Source organism: Heptranchias perlo, chromosome 13, assembly GCF_035084215.1.
Source record: "Heptranchias perlo isolate sHepPer1 chromosome 13, sHepPer1.hap1, whole genome shotgun sequence".
Classification (NCBI taxonomy): domain Eukaryota; kingdom Metazoa; phylum Chordata; class Chondrichthyes; order Hexanchiformes; family Hexanchidae; genus Heptranchias; species Heptranchias perlo.
In genome coordinates this window covers 18,299,937-18,319,320 of record NC_090337.1, presented here as the reverse complement: position 1 = coordinate 18,319,320, position 19,384 = coordinate 18,299,937, and the positions used below count along the sequence as shown (strand labels likewise).

The window sequence follows — 19,384 nt, the reverse complement described above, 5'->3', positions numbered from 1 at the left end:
AGGATGAACAACTTTCCTTCCCATTTGTGGGGACTGCTTCTGCTTCTAGCTTCTGCTCGCCACCTCCACCTGATGGTCCAAATTGGAAAATCACTGAGAAAATTGCAGGCACAGCTACGATATATTTGGCACATGTCTAAGTTACACCCATACACTATGGCACCAGGCTGCCTCAAAACTAAACTGAAAAGATCACAGGAATACTCACTGACATGTTTTTTTTAAAAGTAGGCTACTTAAAAATGTAAATTGCTAACTTCCATCAGAAAGCTGCTTAGCAGACATAGCAAATGTTAGATATTATAGTCAAGCACTGCAGTCAGCAGTTCAGATCTTAAGTGAGAGGAAAACCACCATTCCTTAAAATACAGCGTTATACGACACTTCAAAATCTGCTTTATCGGGTTCTGGACTGTACCATTTGGTGCTACACTTAGAGTAGTGGACCATCCAGTCATCTTTCAGAAGGAACAAAATCCACACAGTGGATCCACACATACATTAACTCAGCATGAGACACATGGAACAAAGTTCATGTCAGTGGTTTGATCTCCGACCTATACAGAGGATCATGTAGTTGGACTGAAACAAAATACGCATTAAAAAAAAGTGAAATGTTCAAAATGTTATCCAAGCTGAAGAAGTTTGTTTTTTTAAATCATCTGAGTGGAAGGTAATGAACATGTCTGCAGCAGAATGTGTAGTACTGAATACTGACAATTGTGTAAAATTTTAGCTTCGCTGTTTTCTTTGCTTAGGTGTCAAAAATCAGCTTTTATACAGATTATTTGGCACGGCTATTGATTGCAGGGTTGTCACCAGTCTTATTCTACTTCTGTTGCTAGGGAATCTATTTAGAATTGCAATATGCAGGTCCAAGTGTTGCCAGTCATTAATCAAATAGTATATTTGAACCCACATTAAAGCAGATTCATTTACAATAAGCATCACGGTTAAAAGCTAGTGCCATAAAAAGGGACAAGAGAAGAGGAAATGAGTATATAAGTTCCATGTATATGGAACCAGGCAATGACAATGGGCACGATTTTACCAGGGGTGCGGGTTGGCAGCGGGTGGTCAGTCGGGCTCGAGGAAAACGCGCCGTCCGATTTGAGTGCGTTGCGCGCGCGATCGCGGGATGATTGATGTAATTAGCCGGCAGTTACGGGTTCCGCGCTTCTCAGCTGCATGCCGGCGGCCTGCGCATGCGCATTGACGTCTGAGCGATTTAAAGGGGCATTCCACCAAAGCCCCTCCAGCCACAACCTACAGTCCATGAAGGATGGAGGAGCGCGGGGTAAGGCTGCTCCCCGCTTCACGCCCTCCAGGTGCTGCTGGACGGGGTCCGCATGAGGAGGGAGACGCTGTTCCCCACGGATGGAAGGAGGTGCCCTGGCAGCGACACCAAGAGGGCATGGGAGGAGGTGGCCGCGGAGGTCACAAGCAGGGGCAACACCACCCGCACTTGGATGCAGTGCCGCAAGAGATTCAATGACCTCACCAGGTCAGGGAAAGTGAGTACACTAACACACTCTGCCTCACTCCGTCTTCCACATCACCTCAACCATCTCACAACCCCATCTCCGCTGACAGCACTGCGCTCCCGCACCAATCCTCACAGCCACCCAACTATCATCCTCACAGTGCCTGCACGTACCCACCGTCCCTGTCCCCACTCGACCACTACCACACACCCCAATGCCCATACAATGGGATGGCCATGTGGCACACGCATCCTCCCATCCATCTGGCACACGCTCAACCCACTCACACCAATGCTTGAAGCGCCTCACATTGTAATCATCACTCAATAAAGTTTTTGTGTTTTGCCCTCACAGGAGAAGAGGTGCAGGAACGCACGCGATAGGGCACGCACCGGAGGGGGCCCGCCACACGAGGTGGCCCTGACAGACGCTGAGGTCGAGGCACTGGAGATCAGCCGCACGCTGCATTGCCTGTCGGTGGCAGATGGCGAGTCTGGTTCTGTCGAAACGCCCGGTAAGGGAAAGCTGGCACTCATCACTCATGAGCGCGAATGATCTTAGCATCACATGGCATATGCCGCACCGCCACATTTGGACACATGCCTGATATTGCCCTCTGTTCTCTTGCAGGGCCGTCTGCGATTGATGTTTCGGTTGAGGGGGATTCCTCAGAGGACATGCCCGTCTCTGAGGGTGCATCGTCACACATGAGCCTTGCATCCACCAGCGCAGATACACACACCTTGGTGGGTCCCACCCCTCAGTTAGTTGGGATTGCACATGGTGAGTCACCGCGCACACGTGAGCATGAGCAGACCCTGGTGGCAGGGTCAGCCTCGGAGGGTCCGCATCGGTGGGAGCACTCTTCTCCAGGCTCTGCTCAGCCAGACCCAGATGCTGAACCCAGGGGGCCACCAGTCAAAAGGAGTGTCGTCGAGGGGCACCAGCACATTGCCGAGGTACTGGGAGAGGTGCCACGCGCACTCTCCACAATCGCACGGAGGATGGAGGAGTCCAACTCCTGCATGAGGGGAATGGTGGCACAGGTGCAGGAGGGTATCGCCGAGATAGTGTCGCAGGGACGTGAAGGCATCTCTGAGATAGTGTCGCGGGTAGGTGTGGGAACGTCTGCGGTGGAGGACAGGCTAGCCTCCCTCGAGCGTCACGCACAGCTCACCAATGAGTCCATCCAGGCCCTTACAACGGCTGTTCGGATTCAGGGTGAGCAACATTCTGCCGCCATCAACAGGTTGACAGATACATTGGAGGTGGCCTTGCAAGGTCTCACCCACGTCATCCAAACTGCCGTCCAGCAGGGTGGAAGGGGTGATGTGGGCCTTGGCCATGAGAGGGAAGATGGTGAACGGGGAAATGGAAGTGTGGACGCTACTCAAGGCGCCCCCACGTCTCACCCGTTGCCCCCCTCTCAACCAGTGCCCGCAATAGTCCATCCTCTCCAGGTGGCCGAGTCTGCCCCTGCACAGGAGCAGGAGGAGCAGTCTGTGGAGGTGCCCTCATGGGCACCGAAACCCAGGGGGCGTCAGCCCAAAGCATCTACCAGGTCAGGGCACGAACAGGAGCAACCTGCCACCACCTCTGCTGGAGCCACAGGGGTAGCACCACGTGGGGGTAACCGGAAACGAAAGCCGAAAGTTCCGTGAGCACACAGGGATTGCACCAGGGTGTTTGTCTATTTTTTTTAAATTTCCACTATTTGAATGTCAACACAAAATAAACTCACTTTTTCTCACCAATGCAGCCAACTCTTGTCCATAATTCTGCGGCTTGTGCAATATGTCCCTTCCGTGCGCCTCATCATGACGACGACCACCCCGTCCCACCCATTGGGCATAATCCAGTGGGTGCAGGTGTACAGGCACCACTCTTCTGTGGAGGGAGCCTGTATGGACCCTCGTCTGTGCACGTTATGGCATGTGAACGCCTCACACAGTGTGATGTTAGGAGAACCGTTGGCATATGAGTGCCTCCCTGGCCTGACGAGCATGCAGGTGAGCCGGTGTTTGGACCATGGGTCGTTCCTCCTCCTCTCCCTCTTCCTCATCCTCCTCCTCATTGTCGTCCTCAATGTGGGTGGCGGGTGTGCATGGGGCCTCCTCCAGCGGCACCCCTCTCTGTAGTGCCATGTTGTGCAGGGCACAGCAGACAACTATAATTCGTCCCACTCTGAATGGTGTGTATTGGAGCGCTCCCCCAGAATGATCAAGGCACCTGAAGCGCATCTTCAGCAGCCCTATAGCCTGCTCAATTGTAGACCTGGTAGCAATGTGGCTGTCATTATATCGACGCTGCGGCTCGGTAATGGGGTTCCTCAGAGGTGTCATAAGCCACGTGTGTAGGGGATATCCCTTGTCGCCGAGGAGCCAGCCGTTGCTGGTGTTGGGTGCGTGGAAGAGGGGCGGGACGGTGGACTCCCTGAGGACGAAGGCATCGTGGCAGCTGCCAGGGTATCTGGCGCACACGTGTAGGAATCTCTGGCGGTGGTCACAGATGAGCTGGGCGTTCATGGAGTGATACCCTTTCCTGTTGATGAACAGCCCTGGCTCATGTGGAGGTGCCCGTATTGCTATGTGGGTGCAATCGATTACACCCTGCACCCGTGGGAAGCCAGCCACAGCATGGAATCCAACCGCCCTCTCCGTCTGGCTGCACTCGTCCATGGCGAAGTTGATGAGGTTCGAGGCCCTGCAGAACAACCCATCGGTGACCTGCCTTATGCACTTGTGTGCAGACGACTGACAGACCCCGGTGATGTCCCCCGTGGCACCCTGGAAAGATCCGGAGGCGAAGAAGTTGAGGGCAGTGGTGACTTTGACGGCAACGGGTAAGAAGATGCTGCTTGGTCCAGCCGGGAGCAGCTCGTCATTAAGGAGGCTGCAGATGTCGGCGACTACCTGGCGAGTGACTCTGAGCCGACGTATGCACTGCTGCTCAGAGAGGTCCATGAAGCTGAGCCTCGGTCTGTAGACCCTGTGCGGAGGGTAGTGCCTCCTGCGACGCATCTCTCTCTGCGGATGCCCTCCATCCTGCTGTGCAGGTGGATGTGCCACAGCACCGTATTGCGGGGATGCACGTCTCTGAGGCGGACGGCGTGGACTGCGAGGCTGCTGAGGCTGGTCATGCTGTTCGTCCTCCGAGGATGTCAACGCAGCACCCATCTGGCAGGTGTAGGTCTGCGGGGTTGTGCACGCTAGAAAAGTGTGTCCTCGCACTGGGGTTGCACTTCCACGCCGGTGAATCTTCTTGCTTGGAGGAGGGTGGTGGAGGGCAGGCGTTGCCCAATGTTACGGAGTGTCCTCCTGTGTTGGTGAAGGCTCTCCCCCCCCACCTGTGGAATGCACCTTGGCAGCTGCCACAGGCTGCTGGCTGCAACACGTCCGTTGGCAGTGTGAGTGTTTCCCCCAGTATGGGAAACAGTCTCATTTCACCGTAAAATCCCACACTTGTTAAATAAACAGCTCAATCAGGTCATTTAATGACCTGAAATACCTAGATAAATACACTCAAGTGGAACCCCGCTGGCTTTAATTGCCTGCGGGATTCCCACCAGCGGGGCTACGCACGCACCCCCGCACGTCAGCGCGGAACCCAGAAGTGGGCGGGATCGAGGCGCGATCCGGTCCCGCTCCTCGATTTCGGGATTTTAGAGACCCCCCCCCCGCCGAGAACGCACCCGAGACCGGGTGCTAAAATCGGGCCCAATATGTTGCCAAGATGATTTTGACACTGAAAAACAATGGTCATCAAAGTGTTCCACTACCCCCAGTAAATTTAACTATGGGGTACAGAGTCGAAGATGAATATCAGGGTCGATCAGAAATGAAGGGATGGGCAGGAAAACCGCAGTCTAGACCATATCTTAGAAATCATAAAGAAATGTATACAGAAAGAGGCAATTCGGCCCATAATTCCTGTGCCAGTGCTGGCCCTCTAACCAGAGACATTTTACTCTAATGCCATCTTCCTGACCTTTCCCTATACCCCAATATTTTTCTTCATGGTGGGTGATACAGTGGCCTTGGAAAAGGTCCTGAGGAGAGCTACAAGAATGATTCCTCGCTTAAAGAACCTCAGCTACTCAGATAGACTCAAGGACCTTGGTCTATTTACTTTAGAGTAGCGTAGACTTAGAGGTGACCCGGTAGAGGTCTGTAAGATAATTAAAAGGGCTGGATAGCGTCACTATTGATAGATTATTCCAGTTTAACAGGGTGGGGATGACCCAGGGACACGAGTTTAAACTATGGAAGAGTGGGAATAGAATGGAAGCGAGATGGTTCTTCTTTTCCCAGAGAACTGTGAGCCTCTGGAATACATTGCCTGCTGGGGTGGTGGGTGCTGACTCTCTGTATGCCTTCAAGAGGGAGCTGGAATGGTTCCCGGCTGGGGCAGTGATCACATCATACAGAAGATGAGTGTCTTTATAGATAAAACTTGGTCCATGTGATCTCCTGGACCGGTTTCGATCGCCTGAGGAGGTCGAATATTTTTTCCCTTATTGGCCCTGGGTTTTTTCTGGTTTTTGCCTCTCCCAGGAGGTTAAATGGCTGTGGGGGTGGGTGTGAGGTGGAGGAGGGGAATGGGGGAAGTGTTTGGCCGTGATAGTCTGGCCATCGTGGTGTGGGACAGGCTTGATGGACCAGCTGGTCTTTTCCTGCCCGTCAAGTTTGTATGTTTGGAAGATTTTATCTCGTTCTCCTTTAAACATTATGGTTAATGTGGCTTCAACAACCAAGTGGGGCAAAACATTCCATATCCGAGCTGTTCTTTTCTGGGAACATGGAGAATTTGGATTTGGTGGCCAGCACATTCTATTTTCCGTCCGTTAATGTTTGGCAAAGAACGCTGATCTCCGCACCTGATATGCATTCCCATCATGCGAAGTTCTGCACTGGGAGCATTAACTTGTAAAACTTACCTTCACTTTGTCGTAGTAATTGAGAATTCTATTGCTCAAGTACAAAACAGAGGCATGATCTGAAGCACAGGGTGTAAAATGAAGCTGTCCTACCAAAAATATCTATGCCTTGTTTCCTGAAAAATGATTTTTCTACCACAAATTCTCAGACTTATCTCTTAGTTAAACTGGTTTCAAGTCGAACAGACACAATTTAAGTCTATCATCAGGGCGAACCTCTTCATAAAATGTCACTGTTAACGACCAATTTAGTTGACATGCCTGGACACCAGTTTTCTTGCAGAAATCTAAAAAACTAGTCTGAAATATTATAATTAGCAGCATAAACAAAATCTTTTTAGGCAGGAAGCCCAAAAGATTCAAATACAGTTCTACATTAACCATTTTTTTTAAAAACTCTTTTCCCCCACAAGGTGGTGCTAGGACCTCTGCATTATGAGAGCGACTGTACTTTGTATTTCCCACACTAAAAGCAGATAAAATGAATAAAGGGACCAGGCCATCTTTATAAATAAGTTTTGTACAACACCTTATTTATAAACATGGTGCATTTGATAGTGCAGTAAGCTCCCCCCCCACCGACCGCCCCCTCCCAATTAAAAACAAATTACTTGAAGGCAAGCTGAATTTTTTTTCTATTAAGACCATTTGGGAAAAGATGCTGCAATATAAACAATGTCTGTTGTAGTAAACACGGTCCCAGTAGGCAACACAGCAGGATTTCAGTGTAGGCAGTTCTAACCACATCTCCAACCTGCAAATCCCTCATAATTACAACACAGTCCCTTAAAGCAACAGGCGGACAGGTTTTGTTCGAGCAAGAAGAATGCCAAGAGCGTTTGCTACAATGCAACAGTGACATTGATCAACTACAACAGCATTTATATCGCACTTTTAAAACGTCCCAAGGCGCTTCACAGAAACATTATCAAACAAATTTGACACCAGGTCACATAAGGAGCTATTAGGACAGGTGACCAAAAGCTTGGTCAAAGAGGTAGGTTTTAAGGAGCGTCTTAAAGGAGGAGAGAGAAGTAGAGAGGCAGAGAGGTTTAGGGAAGGAATTCCAGAGCTTAGGGCCTAGGCAGCTGAAGGCACGGCCACCAATGGTGGAGCGATTAAAATCGGGGATGTGCAAGAGGCCAGAATTGGAGGAGCGCAGAGATCCTGGAGGGTTGTAGGGCTGGAGCAGATTACAGAGATAGGGAGGGGCGAAGCAATTCAGGGATTTGAAAACAAGGATGAGCATTTTAAAATTGGGGTGTTGCCAGACCGGGAGCCATTGTCGTCAGCGAGCACAGGACCAGTCATATTACAACAAAAAATAGAAGAGTGGCCAGCTTAAAGAAACATAGAAAATCTCATTGCTGGAAACGACCACAGGTCCATTTAGTCCGCTGCCTTGTTACACTAGCAATTGTAACCAATGATGTGTTTATCTTCAAGATACTTGTCCAATTTGACTTTGAAGAGATTCAAGCTACTTGTCCCAATAACCTCCCTTGGTAAACTATTCCAAAAACCAATCACCCTCTTAATGAAGTAATACTTCCTTACACCCTCCCTGAATCTATTCTTTTTCAGCTTAAACTCATGTTCCCTTGTTCTGCTATCCCATATCATATCAAATCTCCCTGATTGATCCTCTGCTTCTCCGAGTCTTGTTAATTTGCATATTCCTATCATATCATCCTCTGTTTCTTCCTACCCATTGAATTCTAGTTCTGCGAGTCTTTCCTTGTAGGTTTTATTGTCTAGCCTTCAATCATTCGAATAGTTCTTCTTTGGGTTAGATTTTAACTCCCTCTGCCTGGTGGGAATCGGGTGGTAGTGGAGTTCAAATAGAGGTAATGGATTTACCCACCCCATTCCCGCTCTACTGCCATTTTCCTGGGGTGTGAATCAGGCTTGAGCCTCATTAATGTATGGAAATCGGGGTCCTATGACATACAAAGGACGCTCATGCCATTTTAACTGCCTATTGTGCAGCGAGTCCTTAGTGGACACTCTGCTCAGTAAAATCTGGCGGTCTGGCAGAAGAGGCCCAAAAAGATGAGTGCTGAAATTTATATTTGTGAGGCCAAGAGGAGCAGGAGTGCTTCACTGAATTCTGCATCAATAATGTGGGCCGCTGCCAAGTCAGTCTCCCACCCGATATTTCGCTGGCCCAGCGGCTGCCCGACGAGTTTTGTTGATCAGCTGCCCAATAGTTAAAATCCATCCCAATGTTTTTTCATTTCATTCTGCAGAATTAAGATTTCAACATTTTTTTCCCTCTACTAAATTATACTTTCAATATGGAATATTCAGCTTTCCAACCATAACAGTTTAGACACCATGATCGTTGGTGTATAAGCAACAGTAAAAATCTATTGTTTCTTCAACATTTCTTCCAAAATCTTGGTTGGATTTTGATGTGACTCATAACATCTCTCACTTTTGCCATTAGGTTATAAAAGGACACTGGGAATTGATAAACTATTACATTAATCAAAGACACCAAGCTAAGTCCATAACATAAGTCAAAGGATCTTTGGGGGGGAAGTGGTTACCATCCCACCGACATCGAGGAAAGTACTAGATGCCTAAATTTAGCTCACACGAACTGTCTTACATCAACCACTAAGTTAGACACTAAGGGAATCAAGGGATATGGGGATAGGGTGGGAAAGTGGAGTTGAAGGTCAAGATCAGCCATGATCTTACTGAATGGCGGAACAGGCTCGAGGGGCCATATGGTCCACTCCTGCTCCTATTTCTTATGTTCTTATGTTACCAGTCCAGATTATGTTAATGTTTAGACTATTAACCCCCTATTAGGATACAAATAATCCTGAGTGAAGGAGTTAACCAATTCTTGACAAATCATTAAAGAGGAAGTCAGACCATGAGTCATGGATTAACGTTTCTTTACTACTATCTGTACGATAACATGAAAAAATATTTAAGTATTAAATACTAAAGTGCACAGACTATTTAGGTATTGTTAACTGGTAGAATTAATAATTGAGGTTATAAAAGCAGTTCAAATATGTCACAGTAACTTAGCATCAGCTGGGCTTTACTTATTATAAGTTGATATCTGGTCCAATGTCTGAGATTGACGTAAAGTTCGTGAGATTAGGTTATGGTTAGAATCCTTTTTTAGCTTACAGGTAAACAGCGTTAGATAGCAGGTCTATTTGATACATTAAAAATCTAATTAGTTCAGCTTATTATTGATGTGCTTAAAGAACCTCATCCTTCGGAGTCGGTAGCGTAGAGTTGGTTGCCTCGCCTTCTTCTGGGATGCTTGTGTTGGCCTCCTGGGATGTCAGAAGTGGTATCCCTTCAGTGTTGGATCATCTGTTTCCTGGGTAGATCCAACTTACATAGTATCATAATAGGTACAGCATAGGAGGGTGTCATTCGGCATGATGGGCCGAATGACACCCTCCTATGCTGTACCTATTATGATTCCCCTGCTCTTTCCCCATAGCCCTGCAAATGTTTTCCTTTCAAGCATTTATCTAATTCCCTTTTGAAAGTTACTATTGAATCTGCTTCCACCACCCTTTCAGGCAGTGCATTCCAGATCATTACAACTCGCTGTGCAAAAAAATATTTTGTCATGTCGCCTCTGGCTCTTTTGCCGATCACCTTAAATCTGTGTCCTCTGGATACCGACCCTTCTGCCACTGGAAACAGTTTCTCTTTATTGACTTTATCAAAAACATTCATAATTTTGAACACCTCTATCAAATCTCCCCTTAACCTTCTCTGTTCTAAGGCGATCAACCTCAGCTTCTCCAGTCTCTCCACAGAACTGAAGTCCCTCCTCCCTGACACCATTCCAGTAAATCTCTTCTGCACCCCCTCTAAGGCCTTGACATCCTTCCTGAAGTGTGGTGCCCAGAATTGAACACAATGCTCCAGTTGAGGCCTAACCAGTGGTTTATAAAGGTTTAGCATAACTGCCCTGCTTTTGCTGCTTTTGGACTCTATGCATCTATTAATAAAGCCCAGGATCCCATATGCTTTTTTGACAGACTTCTCAACTTGTCCTGCCACCTTCAAAGATTTGTGTATGTGAACCCCCAGATCTTTCAGTTCCTGCACCCCCTTTAAAATTGTACCATTTAATTTATATTGCCTCTCCTCATTATTCCTACCAAAATGCATCACTTCACACTCCTCTGCATTAAATTTCATTTGCCATGTGTCTGCCCATTTCACCAATCTGTCTACGTCCTCCTGAAGTCTGTTACTATCCTTCACATTGTTTACTACATTTCCTAGTTTTGTGTCATCTGCAAACTTTGAAATTATATCCTCTATACCCAAGTCCAGGTCATTAACATATATCAAAAAGAGCAGTGGTCCTAATACTGACCCCTGGGGAACACCACTGTATACTTCCCACCAGTCTGAAAAAGAAACGTTCACCACTACTCTCTGCTTTCTGTCCCCTTGTCAGTTTTGTATCCATGCTGCCACTGCCCCTTTAATCCCATGGGCTTTAATTTTGCTAACAAGTGTATTATGTGATACTTTATCAAATGCCTTTTGAAAGTCCATATGAAGAACATCAACCGCACTACCCTCATCAACCCTCTCCGTTACTTCATCAAAGAACTCAATCAAGTTAGTCAAATACAATTTTCCTCTCACAAATCTGTGCTGACTTTCATTTATTAGCCCATACTTTTCCAAGTGCCAATTTATTTTGTCCCAGATAAGATCATGTCCTGGATTATTGTCTCAAAGTTTGCCCATCACCGACATTAGGCTGACTGGCCTGTAATTGCCGGGTTTATCGCTCTAGTCCTCTAGCACAATCCCCATATCTAAGGAGGATTGAAAGATTGTGGCCAGAGCCTCTACAATTTCCACCCTTACTTCCCTCAGTAACCTAGGGTGCATCAGATCTGGATCGGGTGACTTTTCTACTTTGAGTACTCCCAATCTTTTAAGTACCTCCTCTTCATCTATTTTCATCCTATCCAATATCGCTACTACCTCCTCCATTACTGCTAAAATGGCATCATGTTCTTCTCTAGCAAAGATGGATGCGAAGTATTCATTTAGCACTTCAGCCATGCCCTCTGCCTCCACAAGATCATCTTTTTTGTCCCTAATCGGTCCCACACTTCCTTTGACCACTCATGTGTGCTAATCTAGTCTCATACTCTCTCTTTGCCCATCTTATTCCCTTTTTTAGATCTCCTCTATACTTTCTGTATTCAGCCTGGTTCTCATTGTATTATGAACCTTATATTCATCATAAGCCTCCTTTTTCTGTTTCATTTTAGTAATCCAGGGAGCTCTAGCTTTGGATGGCCTTCCCTTCTCATTTGTAGGGATGTGTCTACTCTGTTCCCAAACCAACTCCTCCTTGAAGACCTCCCATTGTTTAATTACTGTTTTGCCGACTAATTTTTGATTCCAATCCACCTGGGCAAGATCCCTTTTTAACTAAGTGAAATTTACCCTCCTCCAGTTAAGCATTTTCACATTTAATTGTTCCTTGTCCTTTTCCATAATTATTCTAAATCCAATGATATTGTGATCACTGTACCCCAAATGCTCCCCCACTGAAACATGCTCCACCTGCCCCACTTCATTTCCCAAAACTTGATCCAGCACTGGTTCCTTACTGGTTGGGCTGAAAACATTCTATTCCAGAAAGTTGTCTTGAACACAATTCAGGAATTCCTCCCCTTCTTTGCACTTTACACTGTTACTGTCCCAGTATATATTGGGATAATTGAAGTCCCCCATTATCACTACTCTATAGTTCTTGCATCTTTCTGTAATTTGCCTGCAAATGTTCTCCTCTAACTCTTTCCCACTGTTTGTTGGCCAATAGTATACACCCAGTAGCATAATAGCTCCTCTATTATTCCTTAATTCTAACCAAATAGATTCTATCATTGACCCCTCAACTACACCATCCCTTTCCAGTGCTATAATAGTTTATTTGATCAATACTGCCAACCCCCGCCTCCCCTCCTTTCTTTCCTTCCCTACTTACCTGAATACCTTGTAGCCAGGAATATTAAGTACCCAATCCGCCTCTTCTTTGAGCCAGGTCTCTGTTATTGCCACTATATCATCATCCCATGTGGCAACTTGAGCCTGCAGCTCACCAACCTTATTTACCATGCCACGTTCATTTACCCAAATGCACTCCAATCTCATCTTAGACTGCCTTGCAGTATCCCCCTGTTTGATCCCTCCTATTTCTGAACTACTCTTTACTCTAATGTTACTTGTCCCTCCCAGTCCTCTGTGCACCTTGTTTCTCCTCTCTAATGTTTTCTCCTGGTGCCCATCCCCTTGCCAAATTAGTTTAAACTCTCCCTCACAGCACCAGTTAACCTCCCCATGAGGACATTGGTCCCAGCTCTGTTGAGGTGCAACATGTCCATCTTGTCCCTGTCAATAGATACATTTTGGACGAGAGCTAGACAACATCCAGGCTTGGGCTCATAAGTGGCAAGTAACATTCGCGCCAGATAAGTGCCAGGCAATGACCATCTCCAACAAGAGAGAGTCTAACCACCTCCCCTTGACATTCAACAGCATTACCATCGCCGAATCCCCCACCATCAACATCCTGGGGGTCACCATTGACCAGAAACTTAACTGAACCTGCCATATAAATACTGTGGCTACGACAGCAGGTCAGAGGCTGGGTATTATGCGGCGAGTGACTCACCTCCTGACTCCCCAAAGCCTTTCCACCATCTACAAGGCACAAGTCAGGGGTGTGATGGAATACTCTCCACTTGCTTGGATGAGTGCAGCTCCAACAACACTCAAGAAGCTCGACACCATCCAGGACAAAGCAGCTCGCTTGATTGGCACCCCATCCACCACCCTAAACATTCACTCTCTTCACCACCGGCGCACAGTGGCTGCAGTGTGTACCATCCACAGGATGCACTGCAGCAACTCGCCAAGGCTTCTTCGACAGTACCTCCCAAACCCGCGATCTCTACCACCTAGAAGGACAAGAGCAGCAGGCACATGGGAACAACACCACCTGCACGTTCCCCTCCAAGTCACACACCATCCCGACTTGGAAATATATCGCCGTTCCTTCATCGTCGCTGGGTCAAAATCCTGGAACTCCCTTCCTAACAGCACTGTGGGAGAACCGTCACCACACGGACTGCAGTGGTTCAAGGCGGCTCACCACCACCTTCTCAAGGGCTATTAGGGATGGGCAATAAATGCCGGCCTCGCCAGCGACGCCCACATCCCATGAACGAATAAAAAAAAAAGTTCAGATCTCGCTTCCCTTGTTCTCAGGGAAACTTCTTATTTATCCAAGTGACACACTGAAAACATCTGTGTGTCTGGCTTGTATAGTAAATTAATCTCAATCTCTCAAAACTTTCTATCTATCTTTCCTCTGGCTTCTTGGTCTGACTTTTCTTGTATATTTGCTGTGCCTGTTCTTTCCCACGCTTTGCCCACGTTGTGTGTCAAAAACATTATCTTTTATACCTTTGATCTCAAATAAACTTCTATTTAATATTTAATCAACCCGAATGATATATGTGCTGCAAGAATTCAGTTTTTAGATGTCAATCATTTTAAACAGACACCCATCAAGGAATTGTAATGACCCAACATTAATTCTGAAACAAAAACCCAGACATGTTAGGTGGCGAGTTTACTTCCTTAACTCCCCCTCAGTCTTCAATAACAAAAGGAGCTGAACAACTCCAGATAAAGTGACTGTTGTTTTTTTACTGTTTCTAAGTTGTGACCTTGACAACTTGGCCGGGGTTTTCTGTTTCTGCGCTCAGCCGCCTGTGCTTTTTCATCAATTAAAGTGAATGTGTGGAAAATTGGGGGCTGGTGGAAGACCCAGGCCCTTACATCTACCAATATTGTGAAAAGTTTGTTTTATACAGGCATCCATGATTCTCAGCATTAACTATTTTTGTTTCCCAGAGGTCAGCCAGATTGCTGAAAACTCTATTTTGAGGACACCTTTAAGTCACATTTAAGGAGTCGTACAACACCAGGTTATAGTCCAACAGCTTTATTTGAAATCACAAGCTTTCAGAGCTTTCCTCCTTCGTCGGGTGAGAAGGAGGAAAGCTCCGAAAGCTTGTGATTTCAAATAAAGCTGTTGGACTATAACCTGGTGTTGTACGACTCCTTACATTTGTCCACCCCAGTCCATCACCGGCATCTCCACATCATTAAGTCACATTGTTAGGGCATTTTCACTAGTTATAACAAGAAAATGGCAGTCATCAAATGCTACTGAAATTACCCAATGTGCAAATCAGGACTGTTCTCAGGATTCAGCCAAGGAGGGGAAGAAGGGATTAAAACCTTCATTCTGAAACCTACCCAGAAGTACGTTGTAAGTGTTGATCATGCTCTGTGAAGAGGAATTTTCTAATAATCCTAAAGTTACCTTTTACTAGTTGAACCTGTAACCTCTTGCCCTACTCTCACAGTTTAACTTAAAGTTGTATTCGATACCATTTACTATTTTAGCCCCCAAAATCTGGAATTCCCTTCCTAAACCTCTCTGCCTCTCTCTCTCTCTCCTTCTTTAAGACACTCCCTAAAGCCTACCTCTTTGCCCAAGCTTTTAGTGGTCCCTCATAATACAGTGCAAACTGGTTAAATGAATAAGGGTTTTGCCAAGTAATTTTATTCACTTATCCGTTCTATTCTCACTTATCCGTTCTATTCTTTCATCCGTTTTAACTGTTGTATCAAGTTTGGCAAGAAGCTAACAATGGAATGCAATTACAGTATTGTAAAAACGGTCATACAGTTGCTATAGATAACTAAGCATATTTATGTCGTTTGCTTCATTAAAATATACACATTATAGCACAACAAATCTTTAAAAGAGGATTTATTAGACCTTTATAAAAAAAACCTTTAAACACAGATCAGTCATCTCTAGCAATACCACACAGTATTTAACAGTTAATAATTTTTTTTAATAAACAGAAATTAATGCTTACCTTTTAGCTCGAGGCACCAGCTGAACTGAGCAAGTTATAAACATCACAAAGCTTGAGCATTAGCACCTGATAATGGTTTTCACACCTAAACAAAAGCTCTGTCACACTGATTGTCAAAAGTGCTCGTGCACTGAAATGGTTATTAGGCAATTTGCTCACCTAGACAAAAACGCTTGTAAAAAGGGCTCAACACATCAGCTTAAACAAGGCTGTACAGCACTGAAATGAATAAATTTAGACTTTTAAAATTCATTCAGATGTTTTATTCATCTAATAGGGACAACTATCATTGGAAAAGATAGAAAAGGCATTTGTGCCTGGAGAGTCTATTCTCAAACAATTTCTTCTTTTATTAGTTATTCATTTAAGTGGACTTGAATGTATCTCCTTTGGCTTGGTGTCAATTTTTGTCTGATAATGCTTCTGTGAAGTGCCTTGAGATGTTTTCTTATGTTAGAGGCGCTATGTGAATACAAGTTGTTCTTGTTATATGTCTCTATAAAGATCACCTCTCAAGGTTCCTCCTTTCTAGGCTGTAAAGCCCAAGGGGCCGATTTTAAACCTATCTGCTCGGTGGAAACTGGCAGCTCCTCTGGGGCCCTGAAGGAAATTTTAGGCCTCCCCTGCCCCTCCCCCAATCGACTTACCAGAGTGTCGAGGATTGTACCTTCGGTCCCCGGCAGCAGCCTCCTGCCACCTGACATTCTGCTCCTGCCCACTGGCCAGCTGCAGCTTCCCGTCAACACTAAATGGGGGCATACAGATGAGGCCCAAGAGTTAAAATCTCCTAAGCATCACGCTCCTGAGGTCGGGACAATTTTGCCCTCCACCTCAGCCTCCGGCTGCGTGATTACAGCTCGGAGTTAAAATCGGGGCTCAAGTCTCTCCAGTCTTTCCTCATAATTCAAGATCCCGGACAATAGAGATCCACCTTATGGCTCTTTTCTACACTGCCACCAGCACTTCAATGTCTCCCTTACATCTTAGTGCCTAGAATTTGACATAGTACTCAATGTGCGTTCTGACCAGAGCACTGAAAAGTTTGATCACAACTTCCTCTTACTTGTATTCTACTGTTTTGGCGATAATTCCATTGTCCATTAATTTCTGCCCTGCATTGGTTGGACACATTGAGCATTGGGTCTACGAAGACTCGTAGGTCTCCTTCAACTTTATTCTTAGCTATTTCAACACCATTCATGGAATATTTGTTGATCAACCTGCTGCATGTTTAAAATATTTTCTGTTTTTAAAACGCATGAAACTAGAAATTACTGTTGGCAATATGAGCGTTTAAATGGCATTCCTCTATCTGCCATGTTAACGGAGGCATTAACCCGTTTAAATGTTCATTTATTGAGTTAATCACTATTATCGCCAATGGTGGTTTCTAGCTTATAAAGCTCTTTTGACCCTGGCAAAAAAGTTTATTATCTTGTGCTGGAAATAAAAATCATTACACACTGCAATTATTTATTAAAAATTGAAGTGCAGGAACACACAGTGTGCAGGAACAGGCCCAGGGAGCCAAGTTTTATGCTCTCAAGTGAATCTGTCTAGTGTTCTATTTGACCCCGAGATGAGCTTCGGACCCCCTGTCCTCTCCATCACTATGGCCGACTACTTCCACCTCTGTAATATCGCCCATCTCCACCCCTGCCTCAGTTCAGCTGGTGCTCAAACCCTCATCCATGCCTTTGTTACCTCAAAACTTGATTATTCCAATGCTCTCCTGGTCGGCCTCCCACCTACCACCCTCCATGAACTTCAGCTCATCCAAAACTCTGCAGCCCGTATCCTAACTCGCACCATTCACTCATCACCCCTCTGCTCACTGTCTGGGAACACCTCAATTTTAAAATTCTCATCCTTGGCCTTTCCATGGCCTTGCTCCTCCCTATCCTCTGTAAACTCCTCCTGCCCTACAACACTCAGAGATCTCTGCGCTCCTCCAAGTCTGGCCTCTTGTGAAACCCTGATTTCCATTGCCCCACCATTGGTGGCTGTGCCTTCAGCTGCCTAGGCCCCAAGTTCTGGATTTCCCTCCCTAAACCTCTCTCCCCCTTTAAGACATTCATTAAAACCTACCTCTTTGACCAAGCTTTTCGTCATCTGTCCTAATATCTCCTTATGTAGCTCAGTGTCAAATTTTGTTTAATAATAACGCTCCTGTGAAATGCCTTGAGACATTTTTCTGTTAAAGGTGCTATATAAATGCAAGTCGCTGTTGTTATTGTTTACAATTGATTATTAACATCACTCCTCACATTTCCCCATGGATGTTCACCACTACATACCTCCTCAGTTATTACATGGTAACCAAGGGAACTCCACCATGAACATATAAATAAACTAAACAGCTTTCAAAATGTACAGAATGTAAGAGGGGCTAAAAACCTACCCACAAACAAGCCCACGGTCTGCATCACACGTCTCAGTGATCCACTGCGATAAATTTGTAATTATAAGAATCTGAGCATTTTTTATTCAAATTAAATTAAACTCAAACCCCACTCGCAATTTTAATGCTAACCCCTGGCAAGTGCAGTGACACCAATGCCAATTAATACATTCATACCTGGGAACACCCTCCTTTTTTAAAAAAGCAGTTGCAAATAACCTTGAAGAAAATAAACCTTAACATATTGGGTATTGGGGGGGGGGGGGGCGAGTGGGGTGGAAAGAGTATTGATCAGGTACATTGACTTTCCACAATGAATCTGGCCTCTGAAGTGATTTCACCACAAAAACAAACAAACCAACAGAATATAGGCATTCTCTCAGCCAGTCAATGTATTTTACGCCTTTAAATATTATGTCCTGAACAAAATTCATATAAATTATAATATATTCTGAGAGAATGAACAGACTGGTTCATGGGATTAGAGGCTGAGTTTTTATACTATTATCCAAAATTAAAAGTATTAAACTAACTGACAGCTTTCCTTCAACAGGTCATATTGGGATTAAGGAGTTCCTGTTTTGTCCCACATCTAAATTTAGACATTTTCATCCAGAGGTTCCCCCCCCCCCCCACTTTGCTTGACTGATGCCTAGACGGATATCAACTGCTGCTGGAAGATCATCAACTCAGTGAAGGAGGCTCCTTGGTCCATCTGAAACCTGCTGGCCTTCCAGCTGAAGGAACTGTCCACGACTGAGTGTTGCCGACTGGCATGCTCCAAGGTCCAGGAGTATGTGCTTTGGGCACTCTGAAACGAGGTGCGGCCTACGCAAAAGCTCTATGGGGAAAGGCCAGTGTGTATGGCCATCCCACCTTGTATTGTACACTATGTATTAGAAGATATATACTGTGTTTCGGATTGTAACAATGGGATCGTATTGTGTACGATCTGTATTGTATTGTTTTGAACTGTATTGCTTTGGAATTGTGATTTTTACATAGAAATTAAAGATGCACACAGTTCAATGAAATAAAGTATATTTTGAAATTAAGAAAAGGTCCTTCCAGGATGGCCCTCATTTAAGTTAACCCTTTCTCTGCTGTTCTTGTTCTCTCTCTCTCTCTCTCTCTCTCTCTCTCAGGTACAGACATAAGAAAGAGATTCACCCACCTATCACTCTGTACACATTACAAAATAAAAATCTCAAATGCAAAAATTTCACTTGTCACATGGTCTTGCTTCAAAATGTTCCTTTGAGGAAAATGTTATGAAATGTAAAAGCTGTTTGTGTGTTATATATAACTTATTAATATCCAAATAATACTAGTATTTATTATACATCTGCATTGTGACTCTCAGAAACCATCAAGTCATCTTAATAATTTCTATCTCAAGCTCATGCACGACTAATGAAAGAAAGTTAACACCCAGTTGTTTGGATGTTACAATTACCAGCCATACTCTGCATCTGATTTAATTGTTTCTGCTGTGCTTCAGTCTGCTCTACAGCTAATCTATTGGTTGATACTGCCCTAGCCCCAGGCTGGACAACCTAGCCCTAGCCCAATTTAA

The 19,384-nt window shown here is 45.4% G+C and overlaps 1 protein-coding gene and 1 long non-coding RNA gene across 4 annotated transcripts in view; one reads left to right on the top strand and one right to left on the bottom strand.

The window, feature by feature from the left end:
- Window positions 1-19,384, bottom strand: part of zbtb38 (zinc finger and BTB domain containing 38) — a 37,406-nt gene that overhangs the window by 10,566 nt on the left and 7,456 nt on the right. The window lies entirely within an intron of this gene.
- Window positions 481-18,868, top strand: LOC137331022 (uncharacterized). The gene is made up of 2 exons (XR_010965355.1): window positions 481-673; window positions 18,362-18,868. It is a non-coding gene; the product is annotated as an uncharacterized lncRNA (long non-coding RNA).